Here is a 26,309-nt window from a genome sequence, read left to right as displayed (position 1 = left end):
ATATCTCAATGCTTCTAATACCAAACCTGAGATCCTTCCTATAACATGTGATGTGATATCCAAATCCTTCCCCTTCCAACCCTGAGACCCTCCCTTTAGCATGAGATGTGCTATCCAACTCCTTCCCATTCCAATCCTGAGACCCTTATGATAGCATGAGATGTGATATCTCAATGCCTCTAATACCAAACCTGAGATACTTCCGATAGCATGAGATGTGATATCTCAACGCTTCTAATACCAAACCTGAGATCCTTCCTATAACATGAGATGTGATATCCAAATCCTTCCCCTTCCAAACCTGAGACCCTCCCTTTAGCATGAGATGTGATATCCAACTCCTTCCCATTCCAATCCTGAGACCCTTCTGATAGCATGAGATGTGATATCTCAATGCCTCTAATACCAAACCTGAGATCCTACCTCTAACATGAAATGTGATATCCAACTCCTTCCCTTTCCAAACCTGAGACCCTGCCTATAGCATGAGATGTGATATCCAAGTCCTTCCCATTCCAATCCTGAGACCCTTCCTATAGCATGTGATGTGATATCTCAATGCTTATACCAAACCTGAGACCCTTCCTATGGCATGAGATGTCATATACAACTCCTTCCCATTCCAATCCTGAGACCCTTCCTATAGCATGAGATGTGATATCTCAATGCTTATACCAAACCTGAGACCCTTCCTATAGCATGAGATGTGATATCCAACTTCTTCCCATTCCAATCCTGAGACCCTTCCTATAACATGAGATGTGATGTCTCAATGCTTCTAATACCAAACCTGAGATCTTTCCTATAACATGAGATGTGATATCCAACTCCTTCCCATTCCAATTCTGAGACCCTTCCTATAGCATGAGATGTGATATCTCAATGCTTATACCAAACCTGAGACCCTTCCTATAGCTTGAGATGTGATATCCAACTCCTTCCCATTCCAATCCTGAGACCCTTCCCATAGCATGAGATGTGATATCCAACTTCTTCCCATTCCAATCCTGAGACCCTTCCTATAACATGAGATGTGATGTCTCAATTCTTCTAATACCAAACCTGAGATCTTTCCTATAACATGAGATGTGATATCCAACTCCTTCCCATTCCAATTCTGAGACCCTTCTGATAGCATGAGATGTGATATCTCAATGCCTCTAATACCAATCCTGAGACCCTTCCTATAACATGAGATGTGATATCCAACTCCTTCCCATTTCAACCTGAGACCCTTCCTATAGCATGAGATGGGATATCCAACTCCTTCCAAATCCAATTCTGATACCCTTCCGATAGCATGAGATGTGATATCCCAATGCTTCTACCAAACCTGAGACCGATACTATGGCATGAGATGTGATATCAAACTCCTTCCCATTCCAATCCTGAGACCCTTCCTATAGCATGAGATGTGATGTCTCAATGCTTCTAATACCAAACCTGAGATCCTTCCTATAACATGAGATGTGATATCCAACTCCTTCCCATTCCAATCCTGAGACCCTTCCTATAGCATGAGATGTGATATCTCAATGCTTATACCAAACCTGAGACCCTTCCTATAGCATGAGATGTGATATCCAACTCCTTCCGATTCCAATCCTGAGACCCTTCCTATAGCATGAGATGTGATATCTCAATGCCTCTAATACCAAACCTGAGATCCTTCCTCTAACATGAAATGTGATATCCAACTCCTTTCCTTTCCAAACCTGAGAGCCTACCTATAGCATGAGATGTGATATCCAAGTCCTTCCCATTCCAATCCTTAGACCCTTCCTACAGCATGCAATATGATATCTCAATGATTCTAATAACAAACCTGATACCCGTCCTATAGCATGAGATGGGATATCCAACTCCTTCCCATTCCAATCCTGAGACACTTCCGATAGCAGAGATGTGATATCTCAATGCTTATACCAAACCTGAGACCCTTCCTATAACATGAGATGTGATATCCAACTCCTTCCCGTTCCAAACCTGAGACCCTTCACATAGCATATGTGATATCCAACTCCTTCCCATTCCACACATGAGACCCTTCCTATAGCAAGAATGTAATATCCAACTCCTTCCCATTCCAATCCTGAGACCATTCCTAAAGCATGAGATGTGATATCTCAATGCTTCTAATACCAAACCTGAGACCAGTCCTATAACATGAGATGGGATATCCAACTCCTTCCCCTTCCAAACCTGAGACCCTTCCTATAGCATGAGATGTGATATCCAACTCCTTCCCATCCCAATCCTGAGACACTTCCGATTGCAGAGATGTGATATCTCAATGCTTATACCAAACCTGAGACTATTCCTATAACATGAGATGTGATATCCAACTCCTTCCCATTCCAAGCCTGAGGCCCTTCCTATAGCATGAGATGTGATATCCAACTCCTTCCGATTCCAATCCTGAGACCCTTCCGATAGCATGAGATGTGATATCTCAATGCTTCTAATAGCAAACCTGAGATCCTTCCTATAACATGTGATGTGATATCCAAATCCTTCCCCTTCCAAACCTGAGACCCTCCCTTTAGCATGAGATGTGCTATCCAACTCCTTCCCATTCCAATCCTGAGACCCTTATGATAGCATGAGATGTGATATCTCAATGCCTCTAATACCAAACCTGAGATACTTCCGATAGCATGAGATGTGATATCCAAATCCTTCCCCTTCCAAACCTGAGACCCTCCCTTTAGCATGAGATGTGATATCCAACTCCTTCCCATTCCAATCCTGAGACCCTTCTGATAGCATGAGATGTGATATCTCAATGCCTCTAATACCAAACCTGAGATCCTACCTCTAACATAAAATGTGATATCCAACTCCTTCCCTTTCCAAACCTGAGACCCTGCCTATAGCATGAGATGTGATATCCAAGTCCTTCCCATTCCAATCCTGAGACCCTTCCTATAGCATGTGATGTGATATCTCAATGCTTATACCAAACCTGAGACCCTTCCTATGGCATGAGATGTCATATACAACTCCTTCCCATTCCAATCCTGAGACCCTTCCTATAGCATGAGATGTGATATCTCAATGCTTATACCAAACCTGAGACCCTTCCTATAGCATGAGATGTGATATCCAACTCCTTCCCGTTCCAAACCTGAGACCCTTCCTATAGCATATGTGATATCCAACTCCTTCCCATTCCAAACATGAGACCCTTCCTATAGCAAGAATGTAATATCCAACTCCTTCCCATTCCAATCCTGAGACCATTCCTATAGCATGAGATGTGATATCTCAATGCTTCTAATACCAAACCTGAGATCCTTCCTATGACATGAGATGTGATATCCAACTCCTTCCCATTCCAATCCTGAGACCCTTCTGATAGCATGAGATGTGATATCTCAATGCCTCTAATACCAATCCTGAGACCCTTCCTATAACATGAGATGTGATATCCAACTCCTTCCCATTTCAACCTGAGACCCTTCCTATAGCATGACATGGGATATCCAACTCCTTCCAAATCCAATTCTGATACCCTTCCGATAGCATGAGATGTGATATCCCAATGCTTCTACCAAACCTGAGACCCATACTATGGCATGAGATGTGATATCAAACTCCTTCCCATTCCAATCCTGAGACCCTTCCTATAGCATGAGATGTGATGTCTCAATGCTTCTAATACCAAACCTGAGATCCTTCCTATAACATGAGATGTGATATCCAAATCCTTCCCATTCCAATCCTGAGACCCTTCCTATAGCATGAGATGTGATATCTCAATGCCTCTAATACCAAACCTGAGATCCTTCCTCTGACATGAAATGTGATATCCAACTCCTTTCCTTTCCAAACCTGAGAGCCTACCTATAGCATGAGATGTGATATCCAAGTCCTTCCCATTCCAATCCTTAGACCCTTCCTACAGCATGCAATATGATATCTCAATGATTCTAATAACAAACCTGAGACCCGTCCTATAACATGAGATGGGATATCCAACTCCTTCCCATTCCAATCCTGAGACACTTCCGATAGCAGAGATGTGATATCTCAATGCTTATACCAAACCTGAGACCCTTCCTATACCATGAGATGTCATATCCAACTCCTTCCCGTTCCAAACCTGAGACCCTTCTTATAGCATATGTGATATCCAACTCCTTCCCATTCCACACATGAGACCCTTCCTATAGCAAGAATGTAATATCCAACTCCTTCCCATTCCAATCCTGAGACCATTCCTATAGCATGAGATGTGATATCTCAATGCTTCTAATACCAAACCTGAGACCAGTCCTATAACATGAGATGGGATATCCAACTCCTTCCCCTTCCAAATCTGAGACCCTTCCTATAACATGTGATGTGATATCCAAATCCTTCCCCTTCCAAACCTGAGACCCTACCTTTAGCATGAGATGTGCTATCCAACTCCTTCCCATTCCAATCCTGAGACCATTCCTATAGCATGAGATGTGATATCTCAATGCTTCTAATACCAAACCTGAGACCAGTCCTATAACATGAGATGGGATATCCAACTCCTTCCCCTTCCAAACCTGAGACCCTTCCTATAGCATGAGATGTGATATCCAACTCCTTCCCATCCCAATCCTGAGACACTTCCGATTGCAGAGATGTGATATCTCAATGCTTATACCAAACCTGAGACTCTTCCTATAACATGAGATGTGATATCCAACTCCTTCCCGTTCCAAACCTGAGACCCTTCCTATAGCATGAGATGTGATATCCAACTCCTTCCGATTCCAATCCTGAGACCCTTCCGATAGCATGAGATGTGATATCTCAATGCTTCTAATACCAAACCTGAGATCCTTCCTATAACATGTGATGTGATATCCAAATCCTTCCCCTTCCAAACCTGAGACCCTCCCTTTAGCATGAGATGTGATATCCAACTCCTTCCCATTCCAATCCTGAGACCCTTCTGATAGCATGAGATGTGATATCTCAATGCCTCTAATACCAAACCTGAGATCCTACCTCTAACATGAAATGTGATATCCAACTCCTTCCCTTTCCAAACCTGAGACCCTGCCTATAGCATGAGATGTGATATCCAAGTCCTTCCCATTCCAATCCTGAGACCCTTCCTATAGCATGTGATGTGATATCCCAATGCTTATACCAAACCTGAGACCCTTCCTATGGCATGAGATGTCATATACAACTCCTTCCCATTCCAATCCTGAGACCCTTCCTATAGCATGAGATGTGATATCTCAATGCTTATACCAAACCTGAGACCCTTCCTATAGCATGAGATGTGATATCCAACTTCTTCCCATTCCAAGCCTGAGACCCTTCCTATAACATGAGATGTGATGTCTCAATGCTTCTAATACCAAACCTGAGATCTTTCCTATAACATGAGATGTGATATCCAACTCCTTCCCATTCCAATTCTGAGACCCTTCCTATAGCATGAGATGTGATATCTCAATGCTTATACCAAACCTGAGACCCTTCCTATAGCTTGAGATGTGACATCCAACTCCTTCCCATTCCAATCCTGAGACCCTTCCCATAGCATGAGATGTGATATCCAACTTCTTCCCATTCCAATCCTGAGACCCTTCCTATAACATGAGATGTGATGTCTCAATGCTTCTAATACCAAACCTGAGATCTTTCCTATAACATGAGATGTGATATCCAACTCCTTCCCATTCCAATTCTGAGACCCTTCTGATAGCATGAGATGTGATATCTCAATGCCTCTAATACCAATCCTGAGACCCTTCCTATAACATGAGATGTGATATCCAACTCCTTCCCATTTCAACCTGAGACCCTTCCTATAGCATGAGATGGGATATCCAACTCCTTCCAAATCCAATTCTGATACCCTTCCGATAGCATGAGATGTGATATCCCAATGCTTCTACCAAACCTGAGACCCATAGATGTGATATCAAACTCCTTCCCATTCCAATCCTGAGACCCTTCCTATAGCATGAGATGTGATGTCTCAATGCTTCTAATACCAAACCTGAGATCGTTCCTATAACATGAGATGTGATATCCAACTCCTTCCCATTCCAATCCTGAGACCCTTCCTATAGCATGAGATGTGATATCTCAATGCTTATACCAAACCTGAGACCCTTCCTATAGCATGAGATGTGATATCCAACTCCTTCCGATTCCAATCCTGAGACCCTTCCTATAGCATGAGATGTGATATCTCAATGCCTCTAATACCAAACCTGAGATCCTTCCTCTGACATGAAATGTGATATCCAACTCCTTTCCTTTCCAAACCTGAGAGCCTACCTATAGCATGAGATGTGATATCCAAGTCCTTCCCATTCCAATCCTTAGACCCTTCCTACAGCATGCAATATGATATCTCAATGATTCTAATAACAAACCTGAGACCCGTCCTATAACATGAGATGGGATATCCAACTCCTTCCCATTCCAATCCTGAGACACTTCCGATAGCAGAGATGTGATATCTCAATGCTTATACCAAACCTGAGACCCTTCCTATACCATGAGATGTCATATCCAACTCCTTCCCGTTCCAAACCTGAGACCCTTCCTATAGCATATGTGATATCCAACTCCTTCCCATTCCACACATGAGACCCTTCCTATAGCAAGAATGTAATATCCAACTCCTTCCCATTCCAATCCTGAGACCATTCCTATAGCATGAGATGTGATATCTCAATGCTTCTAATACCAAACCTGAGACCAGTCCTATAACATGAGATGGGATATCCAACTCCTTCCCCTTCCAAACCTGAGACCCTTCCTATAGCATGAGATGTGATATCCAACTCCTTCCCATCCCAATCCTGAGACACTTCCGATTGCAGAGATGTGATATCTCAATGCTTATACCAAACCTGAGACTCTTCCTATAACATGAGATGTGATATCCAACTCCTTCCCGTTCCAAATCTGAGACCCTTCCTATAGCATGAGATCTGATATCCAACTCCTTCCGATTCCAATCCTGAGACCCTTCCGATAGCATGAGATGTGATATCTCAATGCTTCTAATACCAAACCTGAGATCCTTCCTATAACATGTGATGTGATATCCAAATCCTTCCCCTTCCAAACCTGAGACCCTACCTTTAGCATGAGATGTGCTATCCAACTCCTTCCCATTCCAATCCTGAGACCATTCCTATAGCATGAGATGTGATATCTCAATGCTTCTAATACCAAACCTGAGACCAGTCCTATAACATGAGATGGGATATCCAACTCCTTCCCCTTCCAAACCTGAGACCCTTCCTATAGCATGAGATGTGATATCCAACTCCTTCCCATCCCAATCCTGAGACACTTCCGATTGCAGAGATGTGATATCTCAATGCTTATACCAAACCTGAGACTCTTCCTATAACATGAGATGTGATATCCAACTCCTTCCCGTTCCAAACCTGAGACCCTTCCTATAGCATGAGATGTGATATCCAACTCCTTCCGATTCCAATCCTGAGACCCTTCCGATAGCATGAGATGTGATATCTCAATGCTTCTAATACCAAACCTGAGATCCTTCCTATAACATGTGATGTGATATCCAAATCCTTCCCCTTCCAAACCTGAGACCCTCCCTTTAGCATGAGATGTGCTATCCAACTCCTTCCCATTCCAATCCTGAGACCCTTATGATAGCATGAGATGTGATATCTCAATGCCTCTAATACCAAACCTGAGATACTTCCGATAGCATGAGATGTGATATCTCAACGCTTCTAATACCAAACCTGAGATCCTTCCTATAACATGAGATGTGATATCCAAATCCTTCCCCTTCCAAACCTGAGACCCTCCCTTTAGCATGAGATGTGATATCCAACTCCTTCCCATTCCAATCCTGAGACCCTTCTGATAGCATGAGATGTGATATCTCAATGCCTCTAATACCAAACCTGAGATCCTACCTCTAACATGAAATGTGATATCCAACTCCTTCCCTTTCCAAACCTGAGACCCTGCCTATAGCATGAGATGTGATATCCAAGTCCTTCCCATTCCAATCCTGAGACCCTTCCTATAGCATGTGATGTGATATCTCAATGCTTATACCAAACCTGAGACCCTTCCTATGGCATGAGATGTCATATACAACTCCTTCCCATTCCAATCCTGAGACCCTTCCTATAGCATGAGATGTGATATCTCAATGCTTATACCAAACCTGAGACCCTTCCTATAGCATGAGATGTGATATCCAACTTCTTCCCATTCCAATCCTGAGACCCTTCCTATAACATGAGATGTGATGTCTCAATGCTTCTAATACCAAACCTGAGATCTTTCCTATAACATGAGATGTGATATCCAACTCCTTCCCATTCCAATTCTGAGACCCTTCCTATAGCATGAGATGTGATATCTCAATGCTTATACCAAACCTGAGACCCTTCCAATAGCTTGAGATGTGACATCCAACTCCTTCCCATTCCAATCCTGAGACCCTTCCCATAGCATGAGATGTGATATCCAACTTCTTCCCATTCCAATCCTGAGACCCTTCCTATAACATGAGATGCGATGTCTCAATGCTTCTAATACCAAACCTGAGATCTTTCCTATAACATGAGATGTGATATCCAACTCCTTCCCATTCCAATTCTGAGACCCTTCTGATAGCATGAGATGTGATATCTCAATGCCTCTAATACCAATCCTGAGACCCTTCCTATAACATGAGATGTGATATCTAACTCCTTCCCATTTCAACCTGAGACCCTTCCTATAGCATGAGATGGGATATCCAACTCCTTCCAAATCCAATTCTGATACCCTTCCGATAGCATGAGATGTGATATCCCAATGCTTCTACCAAACCTGAGACCCATACTATGGCATGAGATGTGATATCAAACTCCTTCCCATTCCAATCCTGAGACCCTTCCTATAGCATGAGATGTGATGTCTCAATGCTTCTAATACCAAACCTGAGATCCTTCCTATAACATGAGATGTGATATCCAACTCCTTCCCATTCCAATCCTGAGACCCTTCCTATAGCATGAGATGTGATATCTCAATGCTTATACCAAACCTGAGACCCTTCCTATAGCATGAGATGTGATATCCAACTCCTTCCGATTCCAATCCTGAGACCCTTCCTATAGCATGAGATGTGATATCTCAATGCCTCTAATACCAAACCTGAGATCCTTCCTCTAACATGAAATGTGATATCCAACTCCTTTCCTTTCCAAACCTGAGAGTCTACCTATAGAATGAGATGTGATATCCAAGTCCTTCCCATTCCAATCCTTAGACCTTTCCTACAGCATGCAATATGATATCTCAATGATTCTAATAACAAACCTGAGACCCGTCCTATAACATGAGATGGGATATCCAACTCCTTCCCATTCCAATCCTGAGACACTTCCGATAGCAGAGATGTGATATCTCAATGCTTATACCAAACCTGAGACCCTTCCTATAACATGAGATGTGATATCCAACTCCTTCCCGTTCCAAACCTGAGACCCTTCACATAGCATATGTGATATCCAACTCCTTCCCATTCCACACATGAGACCCTTCCTATAGCAAGAATGTAATATCCAACTCCTTCCCATTCCAATCCTGAGACCATTCCTATAGCATGAGATGTGATATCTCAATGCTTCTAATACCAAACCTGAGACCAGTCCTATAACATGAGATGGGATATCCAACTCCTTCCCCTTCCAAACCTGAGACCCTTCCTATAGCATGAGATGTGATATCTCAATGCTTATACCAAACCTGAGACCCTTCCTATAGCTTGAGATGTGATATCCAACTCCTTCCCATTCCAATCCTGAGACCCTTCCCATAGCATGAGATGTGATATCCAACTTCTTCCCATTCCAATCCTGAGACCCTTCCTATAACATGAGATGTGATGTCTCAATGCTTCTAATACCAAACCTGAGATCTTTCCTATAACATGAGATGTGATATCCAACTCCTTCCCATTCCAATTCTGAGACCCTTCTGATAGCATGAGATGTGATATCTCAATGCCTCTAATACCAATCCTGAGACCCTTCCTATAACATGAGATGTGATATCCAACTCCTTCCCATTTCAACCTGAGACCCTTCCTATAGCATGAGATGAGATATCCAACTCCTTCCAAATCCAATTCTGATACCCTTCCGATAGCATGAGATGTGATATCCCAATGCTTCTACCAAACCTGAGACCCATACTATGGCATGAGATGTGATATCAAACTCCTTCCCATTCCAATCCTGAGACCCTTCCTATAGCATGAGATGTGATGTCTCAATGCTTCTAATACCAAACCTGAGATCCTTCCTATAACATGAGATGTGATATCCAACTCCTTCCCATTCCAATCCTGAGACCCTTCCTATAGCATGAGATGTGATATCTCAATGCTTATACCAAACCTGAGACCCTTCCTATAGCATGAGATGTGATATCCAACTCCTTCCGATTCCAATCCTGAGACCCTTCCTATAGCATGAGATGTGATATCTCAATGCCTCTAATACCAAACCTGAGATCCTTCCTCTAACATGAAATGTGATATCCAACTCCTTTCCTTTCCAAACCTGAGAGTCTACCTATAGCATGAGATGTGATATCCAAGTCCTTCCCATTCCAATCCTTAGACCTTTCCTACAGCATGCAATATGATATCTCAATGATTCTAATAACAAACCTGAGACCCGTCCTATAACATGAGATGGGATATCCAACTCCTTCCCATTCCAATCCTGAGACACTTCCGATAGCAGAGATGTGATATCTCAATGCTTATACCAAACCTGAGACCCTTCCTATAACATGAGATGTGATATCCAACTCCTTCCCGTTCCAAACCTGAGACCCTTCACATAGCATATGTGATATCCAACTCCTTCCCATTCCACACATGAGACCCTTCCTATAGCAAGAATGTAATATCCAACTCCTTCCCATTCCAATCCTGAGACCATTCCTATAGCATGAGATGTGATATCTCAATGCTTCTAATACCAAACCTGAGACCAGTCCTATAACATGAGATGGGATATCCAACTCCTTCCCCTTCCAAACCTGAGACCCTTCCTATAGCATGAGATGTGATATCCAACTCCTTCCCATCCCAATCCTGAGACACTTCCGATTGCAGAGATGTGATATCTCAATGCTTATACCAAACCTGAGACTATTCCTATAACATGAGATGTGATATCCAACTCCTTCCGATTCCAATCCTGAGACCCTTCCGATAGCATGAGATGTGATATCTCAATGCTTCTAATAGCAAACCTGAGATCCTTCCTATAACATGTGATGTGATATCCAAATCCTTCCCCTTCCAAACCTGAGACCCTCCCTTTAGCATGAGATGTGCTATCCAACTCCTTCCCATTCCAATCCTGAGACCCTTATGATAGCATGAGATGTGATATCTCAATGCCTCTAATACCAAACCTGAGATACTTCCGATAGCATGAGATGTGATATCCAAATCCTTCCCCTTCCAAACCTGAGACCCTCCCTTTAGCATGAGATGTGATATCCAACTCCTTCCCATTCCAATCCTGAGACCCTTCTGATAGCATGAGATGTGATATCTCAATGCCTCTAATACCAAACCTGAGATCCTACCTCTAGCATAAAATGTGATATCCAACTCCTTCCCTTTCCAAACCTGAGACCCTGCCTATAGCATGAGATGTGATATCCAAGTCCTTCCCATTCCAATCCTGAGACCCTTCCTATAGCATGTGATGTGATATCTCAATGCTTATACCAAACCTGAGACCCTTCCTATGGCATGAGATGTCATATACAACTCCTTCCCATTCCAATCCTGAGACCCTTCCTATAGCATGAGATGTGATATCTCAATGCTTATACCAAACCTGAGACCCTTCCTATAGCATGAGATGTGATATCCAACTCCTTCCCGTCCCAAACCTGAGACCCTTCCTATAGCATATGTGATATCCAACTCCTTCCCATTCCAAACATGAGACCCTTCCTATAGCAAGAATGTAATATCCAACTCCTTCCCATTCCAATCCTGAGACCATTCCTATAGCATGAGATGTGATATCTCAATGCTTCTAATACCAAACCTGAGATCCTTCCTATGACATGAGATGTGATATCCAACTCCTTCCCATTCCAATCCTGAGACCCTTCTGATAGCATGAGATGTTATATCTCAATGCCTCTAATACCAATCCTGAGACCCTTCCTATAACATGAATTGTAATATCCAACTCCTTCCCATTCCAATCCTGAGACCCTTCCCATAGCATGAGATGTGATATCCAACTTCTTCCCATTCCAATCCTGAGACCCTTCCTATAACATGAGATGTGATGTCTCAATGCTTCTAATACCAAACCTGAGATCTTTCCTATAACATGAGATGTGATATCCAACTCCTTCCCATTCCAATTCTGAGACCCTTCTGATAGCATGAGATGTGATATCTCAATGCCTCTAATACCAATCCTGAGACCCTTCCTATAACATGAGATGTGATATCCAACTCCTTCCCATTCCAAACATGAGACCCTTCCTATAGCAAGAATGTAATATCCAACTCCTTCCCATTCCAATCCTGAGACCATTCCTATAGCATGAGATGTGATATCTCAATGCTTCTAATACCAAACCTGAGACCAGTCCTATAACATGAGATGGGATATCCAACTCCTTCCCCTTCCAAACCTGAGACCCTTCCTATAGCATGAGATGTGATATCTCAATGCTTATACCAAACCTGAGACCCTTCCTATAGCTTGAGATGTGATATCCAACTCCTTCCCATTCCAATCCTGAGACCCTTCCCATAGCATGAGATGTGATATCCAACTTCTTCCCATTCCAATCCTGAGACCCTTCCTATAACATGAGATGTGATGTCTCAATGCTTCTAATACCAAACCTGAGATCTTTCCTATAACATGAGATGTGATATCCAACTCCTTCCCATTCCAATTCTGAGACCCTTCTGATAGCATGAGATGTGATATCTCAATGCCTCTAATACCAATCCTGAGACCCTTCCTATAACATGAGATGTGATATCCAACTCCTTCCCATTTCAACCTGAGACCCTTCCTATAGCATGAGATGGGATATCCAACTCCTTCCAAATCCAATTCTGATACCCTTCCGATAGCATGAGATGTGATATCCCAATGCTTCTACCAAACCTGAGACCCATACTATGGCATGAGATGTGATATCAAACTCCTTCCCATTCCAATCCTGAGACCCTTCCTATAGCATGAGATGTGATGTCTCAATGCTTCTAATACCAAACCTGAGATCCTTCCTATAACATGAGATGTGATATCCAACTCCTTCCCATTCCAATCCTGAGACCCTTCCTATAGCATGAGATGTGATATCTCAATGCTTATACCAAACCTGAGACCCTTCCTATAGCATGAGATGTGATATCCAACTCCTTCCGATTCCAATCCTGAGACCCTTCCTATAGCATGAGATGTGATATCTCAATGCCTCTAATACCAAACCTGAGATCCTTCCTCTAACATGAAATGTGATATCCAACTCCTTTCCTTTCCAAACCTGAGAGTCTACCTATAGCATGAGATGTGATATCCAAGTCCTTCCCATTCCAATCCTTAGACCTTTCCTACAGCATGCAATATGATATCTCAATGATTCTAATAACAAACCTGAGACCCGTCCTATAACATGAGATGGGATATCCAACTCCTTCCCATTCCAATCCTGAGACACTTCCGATAGCAGAGATGTGATATCTCAATGCTTATACCAAACCTGAGACCCTTCCTATAACATGAGATGTGATATCCAACTCCTTCCCGTTCCAAACCTGAGACCCTTCACATAGCATATGTGATATCCAACTCCTTCCCATTCCACACATGAGACCCTTCCTATAGCAAGAATGTAATATCCAACTCCTTCCCATTCCAATCCTGAGACCATTCCTATAGCATGAGATGTGATATCTCAATGCTTCTAATACCAAACCTGAGACCAGTCCTATAACATGAGATGGGATATCCAACTCCTTCCCCTTCCAAACCTGAGACCCTTCCTATAGCATGAGATGTGATATCCAACTCCTTCCCATCCCAATCCTGAGACACTTCCGATTGCAGAGATGTGATATCTCAATGCTTATACCAAACCTGAGACTATTCCTATAACATGAGATGTGATATCCAACTCCTTCCGATTCCAATCCTGAGACCCTTCCGATAGCATGAGATGTGATATCTCAATGCTTCTAATAGCAAACCTGAGATCCTTCCTATAACATGTGATGTGATATCCAAATCCTTCCCCTTCCAAACCTGAGACCCTCCCTTTAGCATGAGATGTGCTATCCAACTCCTTCCCATTCCAATCCTGAGACCCTTATGATAGCATGAGATGTGATATCTCAATGCCTCTAATACCAAACCTGAGATACTTCCGATAGCATGAGATGTGATATCCAAATCCTTCCCCTTCCAAACCTGAGACCCTCCCTTTAGCATGAGATGTGATATCCAACTCCTTCCCATTCCAATCCTGAGACCCTTCTGATAGCATGAGATGTGATATCTCAATGCCTCTAATACCAAACCTGAGATCCTACCTCTAGCATAAAATGTGATATCCAACTCCTTCCCTTTCCAAACCTGAGACCCTGCCTATAGCATGAGATGTGATATCCAAGTCCTTCCCATTCCAATCCTGAGACCCTTCCTATAGCATGTGATGTGATATCTCAATGCTTATACCAAACCTGAGACCCTTCCTATGGCATGAGATGTCATATACAACTCCTTCCCATTCCAATCCTGAGACCCTTCCTATAGCATGAGATGTGATATCTCAATGCTTATACCAAACCTGAGACCCTTCCTATAGCATGAGATGTGATATCCAACTCCTTCCCGTCCCAAACCTGAGACCCTTCCTATAGCATATGTGATATCCAACTCCTTCCCATTCCAAACATGAGACCCTTCCTATAGCAAGAATGTAATATCCAACTCCTTCCCATTCCAATCCTGAGACCATTCCTATAGCATGAGATGTGATATCTCAATGCTTCTAATACCAAACCTGAGATCCTTCCTATGACATGAGATGTGATATCCAACTCCTTCCCATTCCAATCCTGAGACCCTTCTGATAGCATGAGATGTGATATCTCAATGCCTCTAATACCAATCCTGAGACCCTTCCTATAACATGAGATGTGATATCCAACTCCTTCCCATTTCAACCTGAGACCCTTCCTATAGCATGAGATGTGATATCCAACTCCTTCCCATCCCAATCCTGAGACACTTCCGATTGCAGAGATGTGATATCTCAATGCTTATACCAAACCTGAGACTCTTCCTATAACATGAGATGTGATATCCAACTCCTTCCCGTTCCAAACCTGAGACCCTTCCTATAGCATGAGATGTGATATCCAACTCCTTCCGATTCCAATCCTGAGACCCTTCCGATAGCATGAGATGTGATATCTCAATGCTTCTAATACCAAACCTGAGATCCTTCCTATAACATGTGTAACATGTGATGTGATATCCAAATCCTTCCCCTTCCAACCCTGAGACCCTCCCTTTAGCATGAGATGTGCTATCCAACTCCTTCCCATTCCAATCCTGAGACCCTTATGATAGCATGAGATGTGATATCTCAATGCCTCTAATACCAAACCTGAGATACTTCCGATAGCATGAGATGTGATATCTCAACGCTTCTAATACCAAACCTGAGATCCTTCCTATAACATGAGATGTGATATCCAAATCCTTCCCCTTCCAAACCTGAGACCCTCCCTTTAGCATGAGATGTGATATCCAACTCCTTCCCATTCCAATCCTGAGACCCTTCTGATAGCATGAGATGTGATATCTCAATGCCTCTAATACCAAACCTGAGATCCTACCTCTAACATGAAATGTGATATCCAACTCCTTCCCTTTCCAAACCTGAGACCCTGCCTATAGCATGAGATGTGATATCCAAGTCCTTCCCATTCCAATCCTGAGACCCTTCCTATAGCATGTGATGTGATATCTCAATGCTTATACCAAACCTGAGACCCTTCCTATGGCATGAGATGTCATATACAACTCCTTCCCATTCCAATCCTGAGACCCTTCCTATAGCATGAGATGTGATATCTCAATGCTTATACCAAACCTGAGACCCTTCCTATAGCATGAGATGTGATATCCAACTTCTTCCCATTCCAATCCTGAGACCCTTCCTATAACATGAGATGTGATGTCTCAATGCTTCTAATACCAAACCTGAGATCTTTCCTATAACATGAGATGTGATATCCAACTCCTTCCCATTCCAATTCTGAGACCCTTCCTATAGCATGAGATGTGATATCTCAATGCTTATACCAAACCTGAGACCCTTCCTATAGCTTGAGATGTGATATCCAACTCCTTCCCATTCCAATCCTGAGACCCTTCCCATAGCATGAGATGTGATATCCAACTTCTTCCCATTCCAATCCTGAGACCCTTCCTATAACATGAGATGTGATGTCTCAATTCTTCTAATACCAAACCTGAGATCTTTCCTATAACATGAGATGTGATATCCAACTCCTTCCCATTCCAATTCTGAGACCCTTCTGATAGCATGAGATGTGATATCTCAATGCCTCTAATACCAATCCTGAGACCCTTCCTATAACATGAGATGTGATATCCAACTCCTTCCCATTTCAACCTGAGACCCTTCCTATAGCATGAGATGGGATATCCAACTCCTTCCAAATCCAATTCTGATACCCTTCCGATAGCATGAGATGTGATATCCCAATGCTTCTACCAAACCTGAGACCGATACTATGGCATGAGATGTGATATCAAACTCCTTCCCATTCCAATCCTGAGACCCTTCCTATAGCATGAGATGTGATGTCTCAATGCTTCTAATACCAAACCTGAGATCCTTCCTATAACATGAGATGTGATATCCAACTCCTTCCCATTCCAATCCTGAGACCCTTCCTATAGCATGAGATGTGATATCTCAATGCTTATACCAAACCTGAGACCCTTCCTATAGCATGAGATGTGATATCCAACTCCTTCCGATTCCAATCCTGAGACCCTTCCTATAGCATGAGATGTGATATCTCAATGCCTCTAATACCAAACCTGAGATCCTTCCTCTAACATGAAATGTGATATCCAACTCCTTTCCTTTCCAAACCTGAGAGCCTACCTATAGCATGAGATGTGATATCCAAGTCCTTCCCATTCCAATCCTTAGACCCTTCCTACAGCATGCAATATGATATCTCAATGATTCTAATAACAAACCTGATACCCGTCCTATAACATGAGATGGGATATCCAACTCCTTCCCATTCCAATCCTGAGACACTTCCGATAGCAGAGATGTGATATCTCAATGCTTATACCAAACCTGAGACCCTTCCTATAACATGAGATGTGATATCCAACTCCTTCCCGTTCCAAACCTGAGACCCTTCACATAGCATATGTGATATCCAACTCCTTCCCATTCCACACATGAGACCCTTCCTATAGCAAGAATGTAATATCCAACTCCTTCCCATTCCAATCCTGAGACCATTCCTAAAGCATGAGATGTGATATCTCAATGCTTCTAATACCAAACCTGAGACCAGTCCTATAACATGAGATGGGATATCCAACTCCTTCCCCTTCCAAACCTGAGACCCTTCCTATAGCATGAGATGTGATATCCAACTCCTTCCCATCCCAATCCTGAGACACTTCCGATTGCAGAGATGTGATATCTCAATGCTTATACCAAACCTGAGACTATTCCTATAACATGAGATGTGATATCCAACTCCTTCCCATTCCAAGCCTGAGGCCCTTCCTATAGCATGAGATGTGATATCCAACTCCTTCCGATTCCAATCCTGAGACCCTTCCGATAGCATGAGATGTGATATCTCAATGCTTCTAATAGCAAACCTGAGATCCTTCCTATAACATGTGATGTGATATCCAAATCCTTCCCCTTCCAAACCTGAGACCCTCCCTTTAGCATGAGATGGCCTATCCAACTCCTTCCCATTCCAATCCTGAGACCCTTATGATAGCATGAGATGTGATATCTCAATGCCTCTAATACCAAACCTGAGATACTTCCGATAGCATGAGATGTGATATCCAAATCCTTCCCCTTCCAAACCTGAGACCCTCCCTTTAGCATGAGATGTGATATCCAACTCCTTCCCATTCCAATCCTGAGACCCTTCTGATAGCATGAGATGTGATATCTCAATGCCTCTAATACCAAACCTGAGATCCTACCTCTAACATAAAATGTGATATCCAACTCCTTCCCTTTCCAAACCTGAGACCCTGCCTATAGCATGAGATGTGATATCCAAGTCCTTCCCATTCCAATCCTGAGACCCTTCCTATAGCATGTGATGTGATATCTCAATGCTTATACCAAACCTGAGACCCTTCCTATGGCATGAGATGTCATATACAACTCCTTCCCATTCCAATCCTGAGACCCTTCCTATAGCATGAGATGTGATATCTCAATGCTTATACCAAACCTGAGACCCTTCCTATAGCATGAGATGTGATATCCAACTCCTTCCCGTTCCAAACCTGAGACCCTTCCTATAGCATATGTGATATCCAACTCCTTCCCATTCCAAACATGAGACCCTTCCTATAGCAAGAATGTAATATCCAACTCCTTCCCATTCCAATCCTGAGACCATTCCTATAGCATGAGATGTGATATCTCAATGCTTCTAATACCAAACCTGAGATCCTTCCTATGACATGAGATGTGATATCCAACTCCTTCCCATTCCAATCCTGAGACCCTTCTGATAGCATGAGATGTGATATCTCAATGCCTCTAATACCAATCCTGAGACCCTTCCTATAACATGAGATGTGATATCCAACTCCTTCCCATTTCAACCTGAGACCCTTCCTATAGCATGACATGGGATATCCAACTCCTTCCAAATCCAATTCTGATACCCTTCCGATAGCATGAGATGTGATATCCCAATGCTTCTACCAAACCTGAGACCCATACTATGGCATGAGATGTGATATCAAACTCCTTCCCATTCCAATCCTGAGACCCTTCCTATAGCATGAGATGTGATGTCTCAATGCTTCTAATACCAAACCTGAGATCCTTCCTATAACATGAGATGTGATATCCAAATCCTTCCCATTCCAATCCTGAGACCCTTCCTATAGCATGAGATGTGATATCTCAATGCCTCTAATACCAAACCTGAGATCCTTCCTCTGACATGAAATGTGATATCCAACTCCTTTCCTTTCCAAACCTGAGAGCCTACCTATAGCATGAGATGTGATATCCAAGTCCTTCCCATTCCAATCCTTAGACCCTTCCTACAGCATGCAATATGATATCTCAATGATTCTAATAACAAACCTGAGACCCGTCCTATAACATGAGATGGGATATCCAACTCCTTCCCATTCCAATCCTGAGACACTTCCGATAGCAGAGATGTGATATCTCAATGCTTATACCAAACCTGAGACCCTTCCTATACCATGAGATGTCATATCCAACTCCTTCCCGTTCCAAACCTGAGACCCTTCTTATAGCATATGTGATATCCAACTCCTTCCCATTCCACACATGAGACCCTTCCTATAGCAAGAATGTAATATCCAACTCCTTCCCATTCCAATCCTGAGACCATTCCTATAGCATGAGATGTGATATCTCAATGCTTCTAATACCAAACCTGAGACCAGTCCTATAACATGAGATGGGATATCCAACTCCTTCCCCTTCCAAATCTGAGACCCTTCCTATAACATGTGATGTGATATCCAAATCCTTCCCCTTCCAAACCTGAGACCCTACCTTTAGCATGAGATGTGCTATCCAACTCCTTCCCATTCCAATCCTGAGACCATTCCTATAGCATGAGATGTGATATCTCAATGCTTCTAATACCAAACCTGAGACCAGTCCTATAACATGAGATGGGATATCCAACTCCTTCCCCTTCCAAACCTGAGACCCTTCCTATAGCATGAGATGTGATATCCAACTCCTTCCCATCCCAATCCTGAGACACTTCCGATTGCAGAGATGTGATATCTCAATGCTTATACCAAACCTGAGACTCTTCCTATAACATGAGATGTGATATCCAACTCCTTCCCGTTCCAAACCTGAGACCCTTCCTATAGCATGAGATGTGATATCCAACTCCTTCCGATTCCAATCCTGAGACCCTTCCGATAGCATGAGATGTGATATCTCAATGCTTCTAATACCAAACCTGAGATCCTTCCTATAACATGTGATGTGATATCCAAATCCTTCCCCTTCCAAACCTGAGACCCTCCCTTTAGCATGAGATGTGATATCCAACTCCTTCCCATTCCAATCCTGAGACCCTTCTGATAGCATGAGATGTGATATCTCAATGCCTCTAATACCAAACCTGAGATCCTACCTCTAACATGAAATGTGATATCCAACTCCTTCCCTTTCCAAACCTGAGACCCTGCCTATAGCATGAGATGTGATATCCAAGTCCTTCCCATTCCAATCCTGAGACCCTTCCTATAGCATGTGATGTGATATCCCAATGCTTATACCAAACCTGAGACCCTTCCTATGGCATGAGATGTCATATACAACTCCTTCCCATTCCAATCCTGAGACCCTTCCTATAGCATGAGATGTGATATCTCAATGCTTATACCAAACCTGAGACCCTTCCTATAGCATGAGATGTGATATCCAACTTCTTCCCATTCCAAGCCTGAGACCCTTCCTATAACATGAGATGTGATGTCTCAATGCTTCTAATACCAAACCTGAGATCTTTCCTATAACATGAGATGTGATATCCAACTCCTTCCCATTCCAATTCTGAGACCCTTCCTATAGCATGAGATGTGATATCTCAATGCTTATACCAAACCTGAGACCCTTCCTATAGCTTGAGATGTGACATCCAACTCCTTCCCATTCCAATCCTGAGACCCTTCCCATAGCATGAGATGTGATATCCAACTTCTTCCCATTCCAATCCTGAGACCCTTCCTATAACATGAGATGTGATGTCTCAATGCTTCTAATACCAAACCTGAGATCTTTCCTATAACATGAGATGTGATATCCAACTCCTTCCCATTCCAATTCTGAGACCCTTCTGATAGCATGAGATGTGATATCTCAATGCCTCTAATACCAATCCTGAGACCCTTCCTATAACATGAGATGTGATATCCAACTCCTTCCCATTTCAACCTGAGACCCTTCCTATAGCATGAGATGGGATATCCAACTCCTTCCAAATCCAATTCTGATACCCTTCCGATAGCATGAGATGTGATATCCCAATGCTTCTACCAAACCTGAGACCCATAGATGTGATATCAAACTCCTTCCCATTCCAATCCTGAGACCCTTCCTATAGCATGAGATGTGATGTCTCAATGCTTCTAATACCAAACCTGAGATCGTTCCTATAACATGAGATGTGATATCCAACTCCTTCCCATTCCAATCCTGAGACCCTTCCTATAGCATGAGATGTGATATCTCAATGCTTATACCAAACCTGAGACCCTTCCTATAACATGAGATGTGATATCCAACTCCTTCCCATTTCAACCTGAGACCCTTCCTATAGCATGAGATGTGATATCCAACTCCTTCCCATCCCAATCCTGAGACACTTCCGATTGCAGAGATGTGATATCTCAATGCTTATACCAAACCTGAGACTCTTCCTATAACATGAGATGTGATATCCAACTCCTTCCCGTTCCAAACCTGAGACCCTTCCTATAGCATGAGATGTGATATCCAACTCCTTCCGATTCCAATCCTGAGACCCTTCCGATAGCATGAGATGTGATATCTCAATGCTTCTAATACCAAACCTGAGATCCTTCCTATAACATGTGTAACATGTGATGTGATATCCAAATCCTTCCCCTTCCAACCCTGAGACCCTCCCTTTAGCATGAGATGTGCTATCCAACTCCTTCCCATTCCAATCCTGAGACCCTTATGATAGCATGAGATGTGATATCTCAATGCCTCTAATACCAAACCTGAGATACTTCCGATAGCATGAGATGTGATATCTCAACGCTTCTAATACCAAACCTGAGATCCTTCCTATAACATGAGATGTGATATCCAAATCCTTCCCCTTCCAAACCTGAGACCCTCCCTTTAGCATGAGATGTGATATCCAACTCCTTCCCATTCCAATCCTGAGACCCTTCTGATAGCATGAGATGTGATATCTCAATGCCTCTAATACCAAACCTGAGATCCTACCTCTAACATGAAATGTGATATCCAACTCCTTCCCTTTCCAAACCTGAGACCCTGCCTATAGCATGAGATGTGATATCCAAGTCCTTCCCATTCCAATCCTGAGACCCTTCCTATAGCATGTGATGTGATATCTCAATGCTTATACCAAACCTGAGACCCTTCCTATGGCATGAGATGTCATATACAACTCCTTCCCATTCCAATCCTGAGACCCTTCCTATAGCATGAGATGTGATATCTCAATGCTTATACCAAACCTGAGACCCTTCCTATAGCATGAGATGTGATATCCAACTTCTTCCCATTCCAATCCTGAGACCCTTCCTATAACATGAGATGTGATGTCTCAATGCTTCTAATACCAAACCTGAGATCTTTCCTATAACATGAGATGTGATATCCAACTCCTTCCCATTCCAATTCTGAGACCCTTCCTATAGCATGAGATGTGATATCTCAATGCTTATACCAAACCTGAGACCCTTCCTATAGCTTGAGATGTGATATCCAACTCCTTCCCATTCCAATCCTGAGACCCTTCCCATAGCATGAGATGTGATATCCAACTTCTTCCCATTCCAATCCTGAGACCCTTCCTATAACATGAGATGTGATGTCTCAATTCTTCTAATACCAAACCTGAGATCTTTCCTATAACATGAGATGTGATATCCAACTCCTTCCCATTCCAATTCTGAGACCCTTCTGATAGCATGAGATGTGATATCTCAATGCCTCTAATACCAATCCTGAGACCCTTCCTATAACATGAGATGTGATATCCAACTCCTTCCCATTTCAACCTGAGACCCTTCCTATAGCATGAGATGGGATATCCAACTCCTTCCAAATCCAATTCTGATACCCTTCCGATAGCATGAGATGTGATATCCCAATGCTTCTACCAAACCTGAGACCGATACTATGGCATGAGATGTGATATCAAACTCCTTCCCATTCCAATCCTGAGACCCTTCCTATAGCATGAGATGTGATGTCTCAATGCTTCTAATACCAAACCTGAGATCCTTCCTATAACATGAGATGTGATATCCAACTCCTTCCCATTCCAATCCTGAGACCCTTCCTATAGCATGAGATGTGATATCTCAATGCTTATACCAAACCTGAGACCCTTCCTATAGCATGAGATGTGATATCCAACTCCTTCCGATTCCAATCCTGAGACCCTTCCTATAGCATGAGATGTGATATCTCAATGCCTCTAATACCAAACCTGAGATCCTTCCTCTAACATGAAATGTGATATCCAACTCCTTTCCTTTCCAAACCTGAGAGCCTACCTATAGCATGAGATGTGATATCCAAGTCCTTCCCATTCCAATCCTTAGACCCTTCCTACAGCATGCAATATGATATCTCAATGATTCTAATAACAAACCTGATACCCGTCCTATAACATGAGATGGGATATCCAACTCCTTCCCATTCCAATCCTGAGACACTTCCGATAGCAGAGATGTGATATCTCAATGCTTATACCAAACCTGAGACCCTTCCTATAACATGAGATGTGATATCCAACTCCTTCCCGTTCCAAACCTGAGACCCTTCACATAGCATATGTGATATCCAACTCCTTCCCATTCCACACATGAGACCCTTCCTATAGCAAGAATGTAATATCCAACTCCTTCCCATTCCAATCCTGAGACCATTCCTAAAGCATGAGATGTGATATCTCAATGCTTCTAATACCAAACCTGAGACCAGTCCTATAACATGAGATGGGATATCCAACTCCTTCCCCTTCCAAACCTGAGACCCTTCCTATAGCATGAGATGTGATATCCAACTCCTTCCCATCCCAATCCTGAGACACTTCCGATTGCAGAGATGTGATATCTCAATGCTTATACCAAACCTGAGACTATTCCTATAACATGAGATGTGATATCCAACTCCTTCCCATTCCAAGCCTGAGGCCCTTCCTATAGCATGAGATGTGATATCCAACTCCTTCCGATTCCAATCCTGAGACCCTTCCGATAGCATGAGATGTGATATCTCAATGCTTCTAATAGCAAACCTGAGATCCTTCCTATAACATGTGATGTGATATCCAAATCCTTCCCCTTCCAAACCTGAGACCCTCCCTTTAGCATGAGATGTGCTATCCAACTCCTTCCCATTCCAATCCTGAGACCCTTATGATAGCATGAGATGTGATATCTCAATGCCTCTAATACCAAACCTGAGATACTTCCGATAGCATGAGATGTGATATCCAAATCCTTCCCCTTCCAAACCTGAGACCCTCCCTTTAGCATGAGATGTGATATCCAACTCCTTCCCATTCCAATCCTGAGACCCTTCTGATAGCATGAGATGTGATATCTCAATGCCTCTAATACCAAACCTGAGATCCTACCTCTAACATAAAATGTGATATCCAACTCCTTCCCTTTCCAAACCTGAGACCCTGCCTATAGCATGAGATGTGATATCCAAGTCCTTCCCATTCCAATCCTGAGACCCTTCCTATAGCATGTGATGTGATATCTCAATGCTTATACCAAACCTGAGACCCTTCCTATGGCATGAGATGTCATATACAACTCCTTCCCATTCCAATCCTGAGACCCTTCCTATAGCATGAGATGTGATATCTCAATGCTTATACCAAACCTGAGACCCTTCCTATAGCATGAGATGTGATATCCAACTCCTTCCCGTTCCAAACCTGAGACCCTTCCTATAGCATATGTGATATCCAACTCCTTCCCATTCCAAACATGAGACCCTTCCTATAGCAAGAATGTAATATCCAACTCCTTCCCATTCCAATCCTGAGACCATTCCTATAGCATGAGATGTGATATCTCAATGCTTCTAATACCAAACCTGAGATCCTTCCTATGACATGAGATGTGATATCCAACTCCTTCCCATTCCAATCCTGAGACCCTTCTGATAGCATGAGATGTGATATCTCAATGCCTCTAATACCAATCCTGAGACCCTTCCTATAACATGAGATGTGATATCCAACTCCTTCCCATTTCAACCTGAGACCCTTCCTATAGCATGACATGGGATATCCAACTCCTTCCAAATCCAATTCTGATACCCTTCCGATAGCATGAGATGTGATATCCCAATGCTTCTACCAAACCTGAGACCCATACTATGGCATGAGATGTGATATCAAACTCCTTCCCATTCCAATCCTGAGACCCTTCCTATAGCATGAGATGTGATGTCTCAATGCTTCTAATACCAAACCTGAGATCCTTCCTATAACATGAGATGTGATATCCAAATCCTTCCCATTCCAATCCTGAGACCCTTCCTATAGCATGAGATGTGATATCTCAATGCCTCTAATACCAAACCTGAGATCCTTCCTCTGACATGAAATGTGATATCCAACTCCTTTCCTTTCCAAACCTGAGAGCCTACCTATAGCATGAGATGTGATATCCAAGTCCTTCCCATTCCAATCCTTAGACCCTTCCTACAGCATGCAATATGATATCTCAATGATTCTAATAACAAACCTGAGACCCGTCCTATAACATGAGATGGGATATCCAACTCCTTCCCATTCCAATCCTGAGACACTTCCGATAGCAGAGATGTGATATCTCAATGCTTATACCAAACCTGAGACCCTTCCTATACCATGAGATGTCATATCCAACTCCTTCCCGTTCCAAACCTGAGACCCTTCTTATAGCATATGTGATATCCAACTCCTTCCCATTCCACACATGAGACCCTTCCTATAGCAAGAATGTAATATCCAACTCCTTCCCATTCCAATCCTGAGACCATTCCTATAGCATGAGATGTGATATCTCAATGCTTCTAATACCAAACCTGAGACCAGTCCTATAACATGAGATGGGATATCCAACTCCTTCCCCTTCCAAATCTGAGACCCTTCCTATAACATGTGATGTGATATCCAAATCCTTCCCCTTCCAAACCTGAGACCCTACCTTTAGCATGAGATG

The sequence above is a fragment of the Ambystoma mexicanum genome, chromosome 9 (genome assembly GCF_040938575.1).
Source record: "Ambystoma mexicanum isolate Mex_15411 chromosome 9, UKY_AmexF1_1, whole genome shotgun sequence".
Taxonomy (NCBI): Eukaryota; Metazoa; Chordata; class Amphibia; order Caudata; family Ambystomatidae; genus Ambystoma; species Ambystoma mexicanum.
The sequence above is the reverse complement of the archived record's forward strand: the minus strand, read 5'-3'. Positions refer to the sequence as shown.